This window comes from Callorhinus ursinus, unplaced genomic scaffold (assembly GCF_003265705.2).
Source record: "Callorhinus ursinus isolate GAN/ISIS: 27379988/994484 unplaced genomic scaffold, GSC_fseal_2.0 scaffold5, whole genome shotgun sequence".
In the NCBI taxonomy this organism is placed as follows: domain Eukaryota; kingdom Metazoa; phylum Chordata; class Mammalia; order Carnivora; family Otariidae; genus Callorhinus; species Callorhinus ursinus.
The window spans coordinates 33,085,057-33,105,789 of record NW_027397067.1 but is presented as its reverse complement, the minus strand read 5'-3'; the positions used below and the strand labels follow the sequence as shown (position 1 = coordinate 33,105,789).

Genomic DNA, 20,733 nt, shown 5'->3' with positions numbered 1-20,733 from the left:
AATAAATCTTAAAAAAATATTTAATCCTTATCCCAAATGTAACTATTTTAATGAGCCATGTTCATATTTTGATATGCTTATGCACGATTTTCCCAATCATTACACAGACAAAAAAGAAAAGTGACAACATCTCTAATGCAAAAGAAATAAATTTTTGTTGATATTAATTTGATCATCTAATCTATTTATGATCTAAAGACTTTCAAAAGCCACATTAGACAGAGATTACATTTCTAACCATCTATGGAACTTAGGTAATCAATAGATCTTTAATGTTTCAAGAGATGATTTCTAGTTTTTTCCTATGCACAAATTCATTAATATCTGGAGAAGAGAAGAGCAAGAAAAAGAGCCACAGAAATAATGATAAGATAGAAAGAAAGAAAATTAAAGAAAAATAGTGTCACAAACACTAAGGAAGAAAACTATATCAAGAAGGCAGGGGACATGTTAGATGCACCAAGATTAAATTGAATAAAGGACAGAAACAGGGTAATTGACTTAGTAATTAGGTCACAGGTAAACTTAGTCCAGTTTAGTCCAACGAGGAGGAAGCTTAGGTCCTCACCACCAGGCCCTTCGGGCCCTTCAAGAGATTTCATGTAAATAAAGAAAACAGTGGGCCATCTCAAGTGTAAATGCAGGTTGAAAGAATTGCAGGGAGCAGAGACATATGCACTTTTGGAGGCAGAGAATATAGAAAAGTTGCAAATCAAAAATGGAATAGGATAAGTAATGGAGCCCAATGTTCAAGGCAGTGGGAAGATGGGGAAATGGAGAGAAAATGTGGAAGTGTTCAGCGAAGGATGCTTCTTACTTTAAGTTAGAAGGAGTGTAGAAGGAAGAAATGCATATGTGCCTTGTCAGAGAGGAAAAGGTTGAGAACAAGGTCAAACACTGAGAAATGGGGGATGATACAAGTTGAAAAAAATCATACCAACAACTAAAGAGCCTGAAAATAGGAATGTAAAAAGATGATAAAGTGATCCTGCCCACAGAGTATAATTCAACAGGAGAAAATCTACTAAAGCCACATTTCATTTGATAGGTTAAAAAAGGAAACCATGTAACATTTTCCATACAAGGAAACAAATACTGAATAAAATACAATGTTTACTGGATGGAAATACTCTTAGAAAAAGAAAGTTAAATTTCTTAGCTTAATAAAAAATAGCTATTAAAAATGTACACACAGGGTGCCTGGGTGGCTCAGTCGTTAAGCGTCTGCCTTCGGCTCAGGTCATGGTCCCAGGGTCCTGGGATCGAGCCCCACATCGGGCTCCCTGCTCCGTGGGGAGCCCGCTTCTCCCTCTCCCACTCCCCCTGCTTGTGTTCCTTCTCTCACTGTGTCTCTCTCTGTGTCAAATAAATAATTAAAATCTTTAAAAAAATGTACACACAATACTTAATGGAGACATTTGAAAAATCTTCCCATAAAACTAGGAATATGATAAAGATACATCTATCAAAACTTCTATTAATATTAAAATTGGTAAGGAAGAGACAAAACTGTGTTTGTAAACTCAAAGTGTTCTTACACATAAAATCCCAGAGAATCAGGAACGTATCAGAACTAGTGAGATAGTTGCAAGACTCTGGACACATTGCCCCCTGCCCCCCATCAACAGCATGCCTTTATACCAGAAATAACAGATTCGAAAGCATAGTGGGATAAAAGCCCACCCCCTTCACAATAGCAACAAAATAATAAGGTGCCCAGGAAGGTCCAACAAAAGATGTGCCAGCTCTCCTTTGGAAATTCACCAGGAAAAGAAGAGCCTCGTGAGAATGGGCATGCATGGCTGTTAGACAGAGAAGTGCGCTCAATATTGCAAATATGCCCACTGTCCCTGAATTTACCTACACCATGACATCAATTTTAATCAAAATCTTAGCAAAGTTTCCCACAAAATTAGAGAATCTGATCCTAAAATTTATAAAAAAGTAAACTGCCAAGAAGAGTTGAAACTTTCAATGTGGAGGAAAAGAATATAGTTAAGGCTCATTCCCTGCCAGGTAACCAAGATTAATTTTTTACACTGTGACAATAAATAAATAAACATGGTGTATTGAGTTATGTGAGGATGGACAAATAGACCACTGGAATAGATTAGAATCCACAGATAGATAAATGATAGATGATAGGTAGGTAGCTAGAAAGACAGCAGACAGACTGTTTGATAATAGAAGCATTATAATTCACTATGGAAAGAAATGTCTTTTTAATAAATGGTGCTGGAACAAGAAGTTATTATCCACATGGAAACTATAATGTTATATCCTGACCACACTTCATACAGATAAGCACATATACACAAATCACAGTGGATTCAAGACAGAGATATAAATAGTAAGACTTTAAAAGTATAGAAAACATTATAGGAGAATCTAACTTTGGTGAAGAAGGATATTTAAATGCTCTCATGAAGAGTGGCACTTCAGTGGTACCGTCGGTTAAGCAACCAACTGGTTTCGGCTCAGGTCATGGTCTCAGGGCTGTGAGATTGAGCCCCGCGTAGCACTCCATGCTCAGCACGGAGTCTCTTGGGTTTCTCTCTCCCTCCCCTGCCCCTCCCACTGGCTCTCTCTCTCTCTCAAATAAATAAACGTCTTTTAAAAAATTTAAAAATAAAACATAAATGCTCTCATGGAGAGTAGAGGACACAGGGCCTGGGCTATACATTGGGCCTTCTCTTTCTCTTTGGTGATCTCCTTTTACTTCCTGGTCATGGGAGTCTTCCTGGCTTCTCGGGATGGGCTCTGTTCCTAATGGAATCTTGTGCTAATGTATCACTGATTTACACATTTGGCCTTCCCTTGACTTAGTGGTTCTGTTGGACCTTCTGAAATCCACCACATCTTTCTTTCTTTTTATTTTTTTCAACCACATCTTTCATCAGCACTTGCTAAAGCTGCCCAATCAGTCAGCTTCTGTAGGTGAAACACCTCACGCTCAGTTATGGAGGCTTTGATGTAACCACACCGCTTCTCAGTGCACACGTGCCTCCCACCGCAAAGCAGGCAGAAACTTCTGCATCCCTCTAGGCCACTCTGGGAGGGCTAATTTGACCCCCTCTTCTCTTAACATGTCATGATACTGCTGTTCTGCTTTGTTTGGACCCCTGCCATTGAGGCCAACCTATCCCATGCAGCTGCAGTCCTCTCCCCAGTTTATAATACAAGACACAAGTACCTGCTGTTGCCTCTGGCTTTCCCCCAACCCCTTTCCACTTACAGGATTTTAAACAGGAACAAACATGTGCTTGACTGCTTGCTTCTTTTTTCCTATACTCTAAAGGAGCAAAAGGAACAAGGTTTTCTATTTTTCTTCCTATCTGATCTAAATTTATCTTACATCATCTGATCCTCATTCTTAGGAGCAGGAAGCCTCATGGCCTGGTGAACTCAGATGGAAAGATTATCTTCTCTATAATCAAAGGTCCATTAGGGGTGGTTCTTAATATAGAATATGGGCAACCAGGGACTACAACATTACCAAGAAAGAAAACACATTGGTTTATATCTCAGACATATGATGCCTCCTATATATATTTTAGAGAAAGTACACATGGATTGGAAATGAGGAATGAAGGAGTTTATGATACCGGCATCATCCTTCCCATTTTGTAGATGAATAAACCAATGCTTTGGAGAAATTAAGTAACCTATACAACATCGAATGGGGCAAAATCAGAATTCTAACCAAGGCCTGACAACAGAATGCATCTTCTTTCTACAGTAATAAGTTACCTGATAGTTTGAGAAGTATATAGACTACCAGCATTTAAATTTCTTATCACTTGATGGAATTATGGATGAAATACAATTAGCTAAACATCTTGTGAAATCAGGTTATCCATGAACATTCTCAATGTAAACCTTCTAACATTAATCAACCAGTATTAGAGCAAATAAAAGGCATATTTTCATAGATCTTAAAAAAAGGGATGAAAATGTTTTAGATTAAAATGTTTCAATGAAAATGTTTCGATGAAAATATTTTCTTTTATAAGCTACCACTTTTGGGAAATGTTTTAAATTGTCATTAAGTTTATTTCAATTCGTTTCAAGTTGTATTTGTTATTAAAGCTGATATCAGAAATATATATAAACACACTGTCAGGGTAATATAATATGAATGCTAGGAAGTACTACTTTTTTATTTATAAATACTTTCATATATAGGTTTAATAACTATGACCTCACAGTATGGGAATGAAAGTTGTACAATTAGTCAAGGTGACATAAACCATTGTTTTTAAACCAATGAAAAACACTTTAATCTAGTCCAAATTTGGTCACCTCTCTTACCACTGTTATTATCAACAATAAGCATAATTAAGTAATCATCATTAACCAATCCACTGGAGGATTACTAAAATTTTAAGTATCTTCCCAATGCCTCCTAGAGTGAGATTTCCCATGGAAGCAATTAGAATTTTCTTTCTTTCTTTTTTTTTTTTTCCTGTACTGCTCAAATGTAAATTTCCTTGTTCAGGTTGAAGCCTGATCTAAATGAGAAAGTGATTTGGGACATACCCACAGAGCATGGAGCTAAGCCTAAGAGAATAGGCAGCAACTAAGAGCAGAACAGGTATGGAAAAAACAGGCAGCTTCCAAGAGCAAAACAACTTGAAATCCAAGTTCACAGATTACCAGCAGTTTGATGTAAAGGGTCAAAAACTAGACATACAGAGCTACAGTTCCTGATCTGGCAGGTGGCGAACACTCAACAAATGAGCAAATTGTATGGACTCATCTGAAGCAAGAAAATATGATGCCAAAGTAATCACACTCCATATTACAGCAAATTCAATGCAGGGTAAGGGGCTTTATTTTGCTCTGGAGATCAGTGAAAAAAGCCAAATGAAACATCTCAAGGACAGAAGTTACCATCTCAACATGGCATGTCAGCTAGATCTTGTGGGTACCATATGACTATCATAAGTCTAAACTCTGCTCACTATTATGAAAAACTATGGTTTGTGAGTAATGCACTTTGTCCATTTTATAAATAAATAACTCCGCTACAACCACTGTGAGATTTTATGAAGGCCAGTCCTCCAGTGTCCCAAACTCATTTGTTCTTCTCAGAGGGATGCAGGTGTCTATGAAATTGAATTTTAAATGTATGTATATTATTTCTTCTTCTACGTCTAAAAAGACAAATTACTAAAGAAACACATTAAACTCTCAGAGGCACATTTATTTTTGAAAATAAGAATTTGGTTAATTCACAGACTATATGTGTTCAAAGAGTTAAATATATGAAGACATGACCAATGTTATTTTAACTTTGAGTTCAAAGTACCAGAGATAGTATCAAATGGCTGCCTTTATGATATAATTTATTTAAACAACATTTTAAAATTTATGTTGTAGGTTACAGAGAAATAAGAAAGTGTTAAGGGATATAAGCAGAAATATAATTACCTTGAAGGTAAAACTATTAAGTGGAAATCTATTTTTGATTACAGTTGTTTCAGGATCATTAAGAAAAAAACAAAAACACAGTTCACCTTTCCAAACAAGAACTTCTCAAAATAACATGCTCCAGAAAGAGGCTACCATATTAAACACTATTTCAAAGGCACCAAGTGAATATTATACTAAGTGAAATAAGTCAGAAAGAGAAAAATAAATACCATAGGATTTCACTTATATGTGGAATCTAAAAATAAAAACAAACGAATAAACAAACAAAAAGCAGAATCAGACCTATAAGTACAGAGAACTGATGGTTGCCAGAGGGAAAGGGGGTGAGGGGATGGGCAAAATGGGGGAAATGCAGTGGGAGACACAGGCTTCCAGCTATGGAATGAGTAAGTCATGAGAATAAAAGGTGCAGCATAAGGGATATAGTTAATGATTTGTAAGAGTGTTATATTGTGATAGACGGTAACTACACTTGAGAGCAGAGCACAACATACAGAGAAGTTGAATCACTGTGCCGTACACCTGAAACTAATGTAACTTTGTGTGCCAATTATACTCAAATTTAAAAAAATGTAAATAAATACCCAAAATAATTTTTTTTAAAAAATGGAGTTGGAAAATGGCATAACCAGCAGAAAGAAGGAAGGTAAGAATTACTGACAAGGGAGGGCATTTTTCACATCAGAATTTTATCTCCTGCTGTAAAGAAAAAGAGGAAAAATCCTTTTCTGCCCCAGCAACAATGCACTAACCACCACTTGCTGCCAAAGAGAAACTGCCACAACCTCAAACTCTTCCTTCTCCAGTGAAATTATGTTTAAAACAACCCTCCTTCAATTTCCTCCCAAAACCTAATAAAAGGTGTTCTTCCCTTTGCCAGTGGTTTACCACAGCTAGCATGTTCCAAACTGTAATTCCTCTGCTATTCCCAAAGAAACACTATCGGTAAAATAACTGGTTATTTTATTTATTCTTTATTTTGTTTCCTGGCTACTTTATTTTTAAGGATGACACTATGAAAGGTGGTATTATCTACAAAAAAAAAAAAATGTTTTGTGGCAAAACAGAGTTGCCCTAATGATGTCACCTCAAAACATTAAGGCTGTTTGCCAAAGCAATATATGCAGCTTCTCCTAATAACCCATTATGGATTTAACTATGCCATCCATTAATTTAAACTTATATATAAACTTATATATATTCAAGATTCTATTTATTTTTCAGCCTGCACCACATTTTGAGGGTCATGAGATCCGCAAATTAACGCACACTTTATATGTCAGTGTGTCTCAAACTTGTCTGCTCATGGAACTCACTGAGGGCACTTGATTCAGACTCTCAGGCCCTTCAGTAAACTGTACTTTAACATGCCACTCGTGAGACTTAAAATAAGGAATCTAGAATCCACCGATGTATTTTTTTTCACAAATGATCCCAGGATTTAAAGAATATGTCTATGTTTAATCTATCAGTATTAGCCACAATTTCATTAACTATCTACCTCTTAATTCTCAAATACTTATTTTAGAATATTTTTGCATTCTTTCCTCATTTGCAAACCATACTCTTTTCATTTCAGTGGCTCTTTTGCAGATTCACTTTTTTCACTTTCTGCCCCCCCCCATCTAAGGTCTAAAGTTGCTACAGTAGTCCAGGCAGGGTAAACTGACTTGTCTGAATGCTTCTCCCCATTACACAAGTCTATTCTTAGCCAGAGTCAATGATGCTGAAGGTTGAATCCAGTCAGAAACTAACATGAACTTTAATCAGAAAGATAGGAAGATGACCTTAATGAATAAGAAATGAAGAAACTCATGAACATCAGGGTAAAGTGAATCTGCAGTGAGTTCTGCTCCAACTTTGGCCCCTTTCTCCACTAATCTGGTTATTCTGTTGTATCCACATTCCATTAATTAAATTTCTTTTATTCCAGTCATTTGAAAATCAGTTTTGACAACTTGCCCAGTACTCTTCTTCCTCAACAGGGGAAGCCATGCCTTATATGGGCCATCCTCCCCCTGACCTGGATTTCTGTCTTTGTCTTACTCTTTGTCATGGGCCCCGCTATGTACTAGCAATTGCCTCTGATGTAGGCAGCTGAGCAGTAACCTCCCAGACTTAAACATATTGCCTGCTTCCAAAGAATTAGCTTGTATTTATTGACAATAAAACCCACATACAATTTTATGCTCTTCACTCAGATCCACTTAAAATATTTCTGCCATACCTGGAAATCCTTAGTACTATCTCCCAAATTGCAAATTATAGTGGACACACACACTCTCGTCAAATCTTTTGTAAAAATGTAAAATGAAACTATTCCCAGTACTGAGCTTTAGTTCACATCTTTCTATGCAAAGAAGTACCTGTTTTATCCCTTGTTTCTTGCCCGTAAGTCAACTCTCTCCCCATGACAAAATAAGCCATCCTACAGTGACTTAAATTTTAAATGGTCTTTGGTATGTGGCCTTTATAAAGGGTTTCTTACAGCTGCAAATACATTATGTATGGTAATAGTCCTTGTAAACATATTTACTTATTCCTTTAAAGAATTCTAGAAGCTTTCTCTTCTCTGAAACTGTTGCTTTTCCTCGGTCTACTGTTTGTTTTAGTCCACCAGTTTGCAAGATAAGAAAATGGAAATCACTAGTCTTTTTTAGAGTCTTGATGGCTGGCAGTCACATTGCTTAATCAGCCAGGACTCTGGTACATTGACCAGAGTACAGAGTGTTGGATACATTTTGGCTAAGGACTTCACTTTTCACCTTTACCTATTTTCTAAGTCCTTTGTTGGATGATATTATCTTTATAAGTTACTTACGTCTACTTTAGCAAATTAGGTTGAATGTTCATTACTGTTTATTACAATATTTATTAGCAAAGTGATTCAAAACCATTAGAAATGAATAGTCCTTAGTAAAGCATACATTTGCATACCACTGTTGCACTATTAACGTCCCTGTGCTCAATTTTCACAAAAATGTGATCAAGTAATGTTCTCTATGGCTTCCTGTTCCTGGCTTTTGTGTGTTCTATAAAATAGCTGTTGGTCTTTGGATTAGTAGGGATCAAACTTCCACTGAATTGTGCATAAGATGGCTACTTCATTTTTTCATTCAAGAAGTATTTATTAAACATTGCTATGTGTTTTCTTCCAGATTGTAAATAGCAAAAATATGGTTGTTATAATTTTAAACGTTAAGAAGCTCAAAATGATCAAGAGTCATATGGTTAATTAGAGATTTGGCTCACAGAGGAAACTAGTAGGACAATTTGTATTGGAAACAGTATTTGGGTATTTTATGTGGGTTGCAGTTAAGATGCTTGATGACAAAAAAATAGAAAATTACCCTGGATATCTTGAGCAGAAAAAGACTTAATGGATAGGTAATGGGTAGCTCATAGAATCAGTGGGAATGAGGGTGATTCCAGCTTGAAAATGTTCAGAAATCAAAGGAAACCTGATGGTTAGAACTACAGCCAAGATGACCTCACACTGTTTTTTAAACTGCTTCTCATTCCTTCGCTCCTATGTCCACTGCTCTATGAAGCTGGCTGTTGCTGGTGCCCCGTGAAAAACAGGCTTTAAGCTGTTCCTCTTTCTTAATGATATATCCAGACTAACGAAACACCAGGAGGACACTTAGGATTGACTGAGTGTAGGTCAATGTCTGCCCCTCATTGGCCAGGGTTCTCAGAAGACCAGTATCTGGCCTTTCTTTTTACTTGGTGGTAGACTCCAGTCGTGGTTGTTTACAAAGATGGGTCCAGTAATTTTTACTTGATGTTGTGGATCTGCAAAGGAATACTGGGCATCCTGCATTAGCAATCAAGATGTGCCACATCTCCACTATTATTCTTCCTTTAATCTTGAAATCTTTAGTATTCTTCATATATGATTTACTTCAGTTGCTGCCAAGCACTTTAAACATTTTGTTTTTGTTTTTTTGGATTTTGTTTGTTTGTTTCCTGTTTTTTATTTATTTTTTTTAATTCACATAGAAGACAATGCTCTGGCCAGGCCTTTCTCTGCTAATCATGGCTGTTAGATACCTTGTAAGCTGGATGCATTCAGTGTCATTATCATCTTCCACAGCACTGAATTCTCACTGACTGTGTTTACTGAATTCGCCAAAATTGAAATTTGCCACTGTTAATTTTGTTTTCAGGAATGTTGTCCATTAGGGCAAACATCTTCAAAGGGTTTACCATTAGAACAGTTCCCCAAGGGCGCCTGGGTGGCTCTGTAGGTTAAGTATCTGACTCTTGATTTCAGCTCAGATCATGATCTCAGGGTCATGGGATCCAGTCCCACATCAAGCTCCATGCTCCGCGCAGAGTCTCCTTCTCCCTCTCCCTCTGCTCCTCCCCCATTTGCACGCTCTCTCTCTACTCTCTCTGTCTCTCTCAAATAAATAACATCTTAAAAAAAAAAAAAGAACAGTTCTCCAAACTGCTGATGAATCTAAAGACATTTCATTTCTAATGATTTTTTTTAATGTTATGAGATAGTGTTGCAGAATTTTGTCTCCTTAGGATTTTGGATTTCAGTGTCCAGTAAGCTCACTTAAATAAGATGTCAGAAGTTTCCTCTATGTACATATGTATGATTACTACAAATTTGTTCTCCATTTTTCCTAAATTTGAGCTCCAGGGGTCTTACATTGTTTTATTTCTCTACCATTGCTGTCACAATCATAAAGAGATCCAATATAGAAATGTAATGAGGAAATAATAAGTTATGAGTAGTTTTGTTGTTTTTTTATTTGTTTGTTTGGTTGGTTGGTGGGAAGAAGAATGAGAGGTATAAACTGCCACCGAATATCGCTAAACATCTTACATTAAAAATCTCTAAATACCTCCCTTTTAGGATATTGTCCACAGACACATTTCATGGTGAGGAATAAAATAATGTCAATGCCTGTTATCACAAATTTGCTTAATCAGATAATATTAAATATATTTATGTGTTTAGCCAAACTGTTAGCATATAGTAAACACCGAATAAATGGCAATTGAAAAAGTTTCCTTTAACAGGGAATTGGAAGAGAGTAGGTACAGAGATTCTGGAAGACTTTTACGAAACTACACATAATGCAAGATCAATGGGCTTTTGGGAGGAGGCATGAGAGAAATGAATCATGAGGAAAAGGGAGTAACACAATTAATCCTTATTTTCAACATCACAGACCAGGTCATGTTAATCTTTCAGTACTAGCACTTTTTTGAGGATTTTTACCCAGAAATTCTAATAATCATCTCATTAGTGAGACCGTCTGTCTCTCATTTCTCTGGAACAAGGCAACTCTGTCTGGGATCTGATAATTTGAGGTTTTCCATACCTATTGTCCATATAGCAACCCTCACCTTCTATCCCTCAAAGTAAACAAATTATATTGACCTCATCCTTCTGCCAGGCCTCTACAAGTTTCCTCATTTACAGTACTGAGAATATTTCTGACCACCTCTCCATCTGTATTTTGTGTAATTATTCCAGTTCTAACACATGGAGCTAACCACCCACATCTAGCTAGCTATATGGAAGATTCTACATTGATATTCTTCTATAACACACTTACTGTTTCCCAGCTTGTAACTTTCTTTGGTGTCCTTGTTCCTGTTTCTGTCCCTTACCACTCTAAAACACTAATTTTACTGAATAAATCAAATAGTTTCTCATTCACAAGACTCATGGTCAGTACACACTCAAACACAAAACATCACTTTGTGTGTGTGTGTGTGTGTGTGTGTGTGAGTGTAATTTCTCATATTCTAACTATTCTGAAAACCACCTTTCATATATGTGAAAGTAAAAACTTCTTATTCTTGACAATTCTATTATTTCACCAGTGGGTTCAAATGGTTAGGTAACTCATCTTAGTCTTACTTACTTAAACTTATACCCATAGCCAAGTGAAATACGTGGTATTTCCCATATACACAGTGAAACTAAATAATCACTGTCTTTTAAAACTTAATTCTTCAATGCCCACTGGGAGAAGTATTGAGTCATTCATCCTAGGAAAAGTATATAAACACATACCCTGAGAAAAAAAATGGTGACAAAGACCACAGTTATTCAAAACTTGCAGGGTTTTGTAAAGCAACACTGTTGGAATTTTTTGTGTCCCACTTCTGTTAATAAAATTCAAAATTGATGGAATTAAAATGAAGAAAGGCTAAATAAGACTCCCTGCTGAAATCATAGCTTGTGTTGAATGTTCAGTATCTGAATGTCTCTAACCCTTCTGTTTTGAAACTGTGCCACCAAAATGATGTTCTATTTTAAACCACTATATTAATTGATTGAATGCTTAAATAGTTTTCTTTAGGAACAAAAAGATTCATCAGAATTTTTTTAACAGTTTGCTATAAGCTAATGTATTCTAAAAGGAGAGCACTTTCCTACAACTACTTTAAACTAAAGCCTTGCGTGAGAGATTGGTATTTTCCATTCACTAGTAGTATTTGTTTGCCTTGTACTTGTAGAATAGGAAATTCAGCTAGTTCATCTGCCGTGTTAAAAGGTTCAAAATAATTATACTCCAGCAACATGCTTGAAGCAAAGCAAAACTAGTGATTAAGGAAGAAAGAAATCCTCCTGGAAATGTTTCCACAACCTACTTCCCCCTTCCTCAAATTCCCTTCATCTAGCCTTAAAATCGATCAGACCATGAGAGACGGTGGACTCTGAGAAACAAATTGAGGGTTCTAGAGGGGAGGGGGGCTGGGAGGATGGGTCAGCCTGGTGATGGGTATTAAAGAGGGCACGTTCTGCATGGAGCACTGGGTGTTATATGCAAACAATGAATCATGGAACACTACATCAAAAACTAATGATGTAATGTATGGTGATTAACATAACAATAAAAAATAAAAAAAAATCTAGATCAGAAGATCTATAGGCAAGGACTAAACTGGATTGGTGTGTGTCACTTGCGGCACAAGCATTTCAATGCCAGCCCTGGGTCCCTCAGTTCCTTCCTCTTCCCCAAGTGACTAGGTGGCCATGCTCCCCAAATGGTGCAGGTTAAAGATGCTGGGACCTCTGTGTGTCTGGCCCGTGGGTGACTATGTGAAGCAGAGCTCTGCAAACTGACCCAGATGTACTGTAAACAAGAAATCCACTTTTTACTGTGTTCAGCAAAGGAGATTTCAGAGGTAATTTGTTTTCAGAGCATTACCTATGATTCAACAGGCATGCTGTTTACAGATGGAGAGCATTAATGGGCACCTGGGTTTCTCTCCAGGACTCTAAGATAAATGGAAGTACTCAATATCAAAATGAATATTTGCAGCTCCACAAAAAATTTTCCACTCTTGGTTAGGGCTCTTTTGAATAAAAAGAACCAAAACCCAACTCAAATTATTATAGGTAAATGGAAATATGTTGGTTTGTTAAGTCCATGGAACCCTGCTTGAAAGGAGAGGGCTGAAGATGGAATGCTCAGGAACAAGACATAGAGACTGAAATGCTGACAGGGCACTCTTCATGTGGCCTCACTTTATCTCCATATAGGTGCCCTCCGTTCTCTCTCCATGCAGCCAAACGATTGCCACAAGCCAAGAAACATGGCTCCTGAGGGTTCTCAAACCTCTGTCACAGAGAGAAAGTGACACAAGTACTCAAGCTTTTGTGCACTAATGTAAATATCCCAAGGAAGAATATGATCTCCTAGCTAGAGTTAAAATTTCCCAGATGGGCCAAGCAACTATGTCCAGCAAAGGATGTGGCATGTAGACACCATTAAACTTCCATGCAAAACATATACTTGAAATAGAAGCAAACCCAAAAGCTGTTGCCACTGTGAGGGAGTCTTCGGTCAGACAAAACACCCATGTTCAGAATCCTTTATGCACACAGCTAAAATCCAAAAGATCTCTTAACTAAAGGTTTTTTTTTTCTAATTCATTTGATGGCAAAACCTGACCTGGTCTGAACTAATTTGGGAAACAAACTTGCCATTAACTTGATGTGAAACTATTTTATTTATTTTATTTATTTTTTTAAACATCAAAGTTTTATTTTCTAAAAAAATATTCTTCTTTTATTAGTATTTTGATTTTATTTTAAGTGTAATACATGTACATGGCAGAAATTCAAATGCAATGTTTATTGGTGAATACTAAATACATTTCAGTTAGAAATGTTTGGTTATGGGTTGTTGCTCAAATGCTTCTGGGGTGTTATATAAAACATGATATATGTATTATATTTTTTTCTATTTATAAATTCCAGAACATGTCTCTAAGGGTTTTAGATAAAGGACTGTATATTAGAATTATAATAGTACAAATATAAATATCTATTAAAAATTATGTGTACCATAATTTAAGTATACATGTGTGCAGCAACTGGGTGGCTCGGTTGGTTAAGTGTCTGCCTTCAGCTCAGGTCATGATCCCAGGGTCCTGGGACAGAGCCCCGCATCAGGCTCCCTGCTCAGCCCCTACCCCCGCTTGTGCTCTCACTTTCTCTCAAATAAATAAATAAATAAAATCTTTAAGAATACATGTGTAAAACACTCAGAGTCTATTCTATCTCTATTTCCAAAAGAGAAAGCAAAAAAGCTTGTATCCAAATAGATACATGAACATTTGCATTTCTTGCACATTTAACTTCCTGTTTTCAGCTAGTTCTTAACAAGAGACTTAAGTATGTCATGAAACATCAACTCAGTGCAACTTCTGCATATAGTGCAAGTTGGTGACTTGTTGAAGCAGGGATATGTGATAGAATCACATATATTAAAGATGAGAGAGTTTTTGTTTTTTGTTTTTTTTTAAAGATTCAGGGCTTGATCTCAATACCCTGAGATCATGACCTGAGCCAAAATCAAGAGTCGGAACTTAACTGACTGAGCCACCAAGGCGCCCCAATACTGGAGTACTTCTATGCTGATCCTAACCTTCGGACTTTTTAAGGCATCTGAAAAATGGTGTTTTTTTTTTTCTGACAGATGAAAACTATATTGAAAAATACGAAAAATTATGAAACACTATATAATGGTATTGTGAGAAAATGAGATATCTTTCTCTTAAATTGCTATATAATTGGCTTTGTTTTCAAGAGAATTTCTATAGAATGTTTTTCCCCAAACTCCGCACTAATTTCTAGAGTATTCTTCCTCAAACTCCACAATATACTTTGCTCCATTTTTTGTTGTAGATAACCTGAAAGATTACCATATTATGTCACATATAATCTGTTCCCGCTATTCCCCAATTTTCTCATCTTATTCTCCACTCATGTGAAAATTTGCTTTAAAAGTAATAATATCTAGCTGTTATTTGGTGTGCATGGATGAATAGCACACATGATGCAGAAACAGAGCTGACTAACCCCCAAGTTACCCTGGCCAGACATCTCATAAACATCCTCCTCCAACTATGATACTATCACTAGCATAAAATTTTTCCTTACTCTCTCATTTTCACCCACCCACCCCGTTCAGATCCTTATTTGTTGTTGTTGTTGTCTGCACTGTGTGTTCATATCATCTTTTTAACTGAACTATCAAAATCTCTGCTTTCAGGTAGACATGACCAATTTCTTGGTGTTTATTTTGCTGGTTTGAAAATCATATCCAGAGAAATTCAATGATTTGTCCTCTTAGATCATACAGCTTTTTAATGGCGCGCTAGTGCTCAATAATCATTTTGATACATACATACCCCTTCTGATTTTGGAGCACTGGCTTTCTACATGTTCTGGTTAGAGGGAGGGTCTTCCCTCTCACAGCAGAGCCTGAAAATTCCAGTTAATTGCTCTCTCCGACTCCAGGTATCAGAGCATAAACATGTGACTCAAGTCACCAACTGCAAGACATCACCTAGGACTATGAATCTAGAGCAAGTAAGACAAAGAATTGAGGGGAGTTAAGAAGCGAACAATAGCAGCCACATTGTAGTGCAGTATTCACACACATTGTCAATGCCAACAAAGTCAGTGGGGTCACGGTGTGGTCCAGCACCAGCAGCAGGGACATTCTAGTCACGCTTTCAGAGGCATGGTTTTACCAAGGGGATGCTTTACGTTCCTCACCATATTGAAGTCTGTGATTTTAGCCAAGTTTCCAGTCTTTCACTAAATTCTATGAGCTAACCATTTTCTTCCAAAACTTTCCTTTTATGCTTAAAACCCATCGTTGGTCTCTATTTTTGCATCTAAGAACCCTGATGAATATAATGTTAGTAGTGAGTGAGCACACAAGCTCACTGACCTTTAAGGCTTTATTCTTCTTCCACTGTATGTACCTCACTGCTTTCATAAAATACACTCACTTCCATGTTCTAAACACTATCAATGGTAGATTTCACTGCGAGTAATTTCTTTTTAATTGTTCAATTTTTTATCATTTTATTTATGATATAAATTGGGTTATAATTACTAGCATCAATTTTTTTATATAAATAGCTTATAGATGATAGGCAATGTATTGACTTTTGTGGCCAGCGTTAGTTTTGCAACACGGTAAATCTGTTTCATCCTAGAGATGAGGACTGATTTATAGGCCATTAACACAACCTGACAAGGAAAAACAGGTAGTGTCTAGCTGGAAATGAAAAAAAATGCTGGATGAATATATGAGTGAAATACTTGTGTCTTCAATATATAGAAAAAGACTAGTGGAATCTTATGTTAAATATAAAGTAAATTATGTGTGCAGGTCTCAGAACTCCCAGTTATTTATTTTCATAACTGACTAGTAAATAGTCTACTATTAAAAAGAATACTAGGTAAATCATCAAAGGGTAGAAATAGATCATTTATCTCTTTATTCACTCATTTACTTGTTCATCAGCAAAGAGTTCCGAAGCACCAACATTGTGTGCCAACTGTCATTCCTGGTTTATTACTAATAAAAGTTTAATACTGATTCTCACTGCCAGGGGAGATTTGCACAATGAGATGCATGGCAAGGTCCTACAGCAAGTTAAAAAGAAATCCAAAACTATTTATTAGAGCTGAAAGTAAGGTGTTGTCTCAATTCCTGTGTCTCAGGTATGGCAGACTTTTCTGACCCATATATTACTTTCTCTTAAAATGTGTTCATCTAGTTTTCTGATGTAATACTTTAATATCCTTTGAAATGGTTAATCTGAACTAGAAAAAAAAGTGAATTAAAGAACTAGTACAGGGGCCCCTGGGTGGCTTAGTAAATTAGGCATCTGCCTTTGGCTCAGGTCATGATCTCGGGGTCCTGGGACAGGACCCTATATTGGGCTCCCTGCTCAGAGGGGAGTCTGCTTGTCCCTCGCCCTCTGTCCCTCCTCCCTGCTCATGCTCTCTCTCTCTCTTAAGTAAATCAGTAAAATCTTAAAAAAAGAACTAGTATAGAATATACTTTCCTGATAAATATTGTTTGTAAAATAAAAATGCAATGAAATGTTTTATGCGTTAGCATTTATGAACCATAAGTCTTTATCACAACATAATTTGTACCAGCATAAATAATTCTGAATCATTTACTCTTTTAGGAACTTAATTTAATCATAAAGGATGACATTTTATTCAATACCAAATCACAATCACACTTTTTTTTTTAGAGGGGGAGGGGCTAGAGGGAGAGGGAGAGAGAATCTTAAGCAGGTTCCACCCACAGCACAAAGCCTGACTTCAGAACTCGATCTCATGACCCTAAGGACATGACCGGAGCAGAAATCAAGAGTTGGATGCTTAACCAACTGAGCCACCCAGGCTCTCCACACAATCACACTTTTAATGTTATTAGAATCTTAATATTTTATTTGTTGGGGGAAAAGAATAAGGCAAAGCTATATATTAATGTGCTTCTTATTTTTCCTCCAACTTAGATCAATAAGTTGCAATAAAGGACTTTTTCAGTAGGTCATAGGCTACTTCATTGAAATATTACAACATTTTTATTTTAGTTTCCATTACAGGGTTATTGTCAATGCTGTTAGATATCTGTATTGCTTATGAACATCATTATGAAAATGGCAATGTCCACCATTCTCCCAGCCATGATGGCAAATGGTGTGTACAAGTCCCTAGCTGCAACCACACTAGGGGTGGGGGCAGGTGGCAGTGGCATTCATGGTTTTCTTGGTCTCTCCCCCACTCTCATCCCTTCCCCTCATTCTCCCCCCATCTCACTGAATGGTGTTAGGTTAGGTAAAGCCTACTCTTGTTCTAGCACTCAGCCCCTTGAGGGCACCTGAGTTTGAGAGCTGAGAGTTACTGCTTAACAAGACACTACATAAGTGGTGGGAGAGCATGCAGAACACAAGAAAAGCTACACAAAACTCTCTTCCTGTCTTTCAGGAGCTAAGAATTCATTAGTAAAAAGAAACAAATGTTACTATAGAATCTAAAACAGTGGTTCTAATCTTCATTCCACACAGATCGACCCAATGAATGGAGCACATTTACACCAGTATTGCTAACTTGCTATGCTGTGATTTTTCAGCAGCAGCAGCAGAGCGAGTTCTCTTCCTCTAAATCAAAATCTGTAATTAAAATCTCAGGGTGTTGGGAAGCAAAGAAACAGAAGCAAACGTAAGCAGTTAGAAAAAGTTCCCCCAAGCGATTCTTGGGTGCCTCCCCTTGTTCGGCTGGCTCTACTCTTTGCAACTCCTCCTCGCACCTCCTATTAAGAATCACCAAGGCAGAAAGGGTTAAACAAAATCACACTGCACAGAGTTGCTCCTTAAGGGTAATGATACCACCTTATGTCTTCTCAAGGGTGGTACTGGTTAGGATGGTCATACAGGAATATACACAATTATTGGGAAGGCAGAGGTAAAGCATCACTCACTATCTTCACGAGGTTTGTGCAGGGCGCCGGGAGCCCTGCCTTTCACTCACACTGTGGCTGATCTGATGGCTCACATTATTGGCATGGGAAAGCAGCCAAACCGGTAGTTCAACCAAACTCACCCTACCCCTCATCCTCTTTCTGTTCCTCTGTGTCTTGAGTGAGGGGTGGGTATAGATCCCTGGGGACGGCCACCAGCTGCTTCTACAGATCACTAGCAACATGGAGTTTAGAGGTAGTGACAGACAGACAGGACTTCCAGTTTGTCCTAGGAGGTTGGAGTTTGTCCGTGTGGTTTCCCGTTTGTGCTCAGGAGTCCCATTGTACCACTGCTTTAACTCTGCTTCGCATCCAGCTACCCAGCTGGTCTACCATGACTCCATTCCCATCACCGCATGCGCATGCAGCACCTTTCCACGAACCTCACCATTAATTAGCATTTATTTTCCCAGGGTTTCCTACAACTGTGTGATGTTTAAACTAATAAAATAAATGCCTTAGTCTAAGACATTCGTGGTGGTTCTTTCCTACATACACTCTGATACACACACACACACACACACACACACACACACACGCATTTCACATATAATATGAAAGACTTTAGTAGCCCCTCAATTCCTGTAGGACTAGCTAAAGTGCTATTACCAGAGAATAAATCCCTCTAAAGGGAATAATTAGGGACACATAAGATATTGAGGTGCCTGGAACCATTATTATTCCAATAAGAACAAATACACAACTCAGATGCAATCTCTCTCTCAACCTCACATAAATCTTGGTGCGATCCTCTCTACAGCTAGTTCCATGCCCAAACTTCGCTACTAGTGATCTATATTCTAAGAAAAGTTTAACCATGATCAGGCAACTTCAGAACTAATAAACCATCTCCTGCTCGTACCCTCTATCTCTAGCACTCTCTGGCATGTCTATTCAAGAAATATTTACTGAACGAACTGAAGGAATGAAGCAACAACTGAATGAATGAATGCAGTTTCCAACAACTGAAACTTCAACATAATAATATTGATTTTCGGGGCACCTGGGTGGCTCAATCGTTAGGCATCTGCCTTCGGCTCGGGTCATGATCCCAGGGTCATGGGATCGAGCCCCGCATCGGGCTCCCTGCTCAGCGGGAAGCCTGCTTCTCCCTCTCCCACTCCCCCTGCTTGTGTTCCCTCCCTCGCTGTGTCTCTCTCTGTCAAAAAAATAAATAAAATCTTTACAAAAATAATAATAATATTGATTCTTTACTGCATTATCAGGCATAGTAATTGTTTGATTTTAAATACAACAGTGGAAGATAAGAATTATTATTGGAATTTTACAGATGAGGAAACAGAGATTAAGTACTTGCTTGGAATCACACGGTGTGTGAGAACGGCCTTGAGAATAAACTGTTTGTCTCACCCCAAAGCAGGGGCTTGTTCTGTTGTATCAGGTTGCCTATCAAAAGAACATTCTTTTTGGTGAAGCTTTGCACAGATCATTTATCTTGACTTCCTCACCCACCCGTCTCCCTTGACAGTGTTCTTCCAGTGTCAGTTTTCTTATTTTTCTTTGTTTATTTGGTGGCTATTCTCAAACTGTTTTCTGCAGATTTGGAATGCCATCTGCCTCCAGCCTTTGACTCCTGCTTCCCCCAAAGTTTGCCTCGTGAGTATGACTCAGCCTGACCTGCTTCTGCTTTCCATTTTAAACCTCACTAAGAATTACATCAAGGGATAAAAAAAAAAAAAAAATAGTCATTGGCTTTTCAGGCGAGTGGTGGCTTTGGATTTCTTCTTTGATGTACCTAATATGTGACTAGATTCACTGCAACCCTGATGCAGGCACGTCATCCTCCATGGCAGCGAGCTCAGCTCTCTTGTCCCACTTTCCTCTCTGTCTAATTCCTTCCAGTGCTTCCCTAGTGAGTGTACTTGGGCCACTTCCCATCTTGCGGGTTCTCTGTGGCTCTGACCTGGGTGCCCACTGCCTCGTTTCCAGCACAGCCCCCAGGCTTCAACACTGGGATACGGGAACAAATTTCAGGTGGCTACAACACCAAACTTGTGTAATTCTAATGGAATATTTCACACAAAGTGACAAAGAGAGCTTATCGTGTGTAAAACTAATTTGGTTATTCAGATTAAAGGCACGAGTCATTATTTCATATGTATTTTCAAATCTCAGTAAATACAGTTTTCCTTCAAATCAGTGGCATAACAGGAATTCAAGATTTCCCAATAGTAGTGCCTTCACTAGGACCCAAATCATTTCATTCTTCCTAGAGGAGAGGAAATGCTAACCCACCTCAAGAAACACTGCTTCTTAAAATGACAAAACACTAGTATTTCATATTTTTCAGGTTTTTTTTTTTCTTGTATTTGAAAAGTTGTTGAATCTAAGGTAATATTTTGGCACTGATTCACTGTTAGAAAAAGCAATCGGGAAACCTGACTCCCTGAAGAACACAGTGAGAATTATCCAATTTTATGTCCTCTACAGATTCATAGAACTGTTGGTGTGAAAA

The 20,733-nt window shown here is 37.7% G+C and overlaps 1 protein-coding gene across 9 annotated transcripts in view; it reads right to left on the bottom strand.

The window, feature by feature from the left end:
• The window catches only part of RALYL (RALY RNA binding protein like), a 682,789-nt gene that overhangs the window by 490,722 nt on the left and 171,334 nt on the right, over window positions 1–20,733 (bottom strand). Inside the window, exon 2 of one of the 9 annotated variants that reach the window (XM_073892718.1) lies at window positions 15,112–15,283. The exons of the other annotated variants lie outside the window; for them this stretch is intronic. The gene's annotated coding sequence lies outside the window, so the exon portion shown is untranslated. The remainder of the gene's footprint in view (window positions 1–15,111; window positions 15,284–20,733) is intronic. 9 annotated transcript variants of the gene reach the window in all.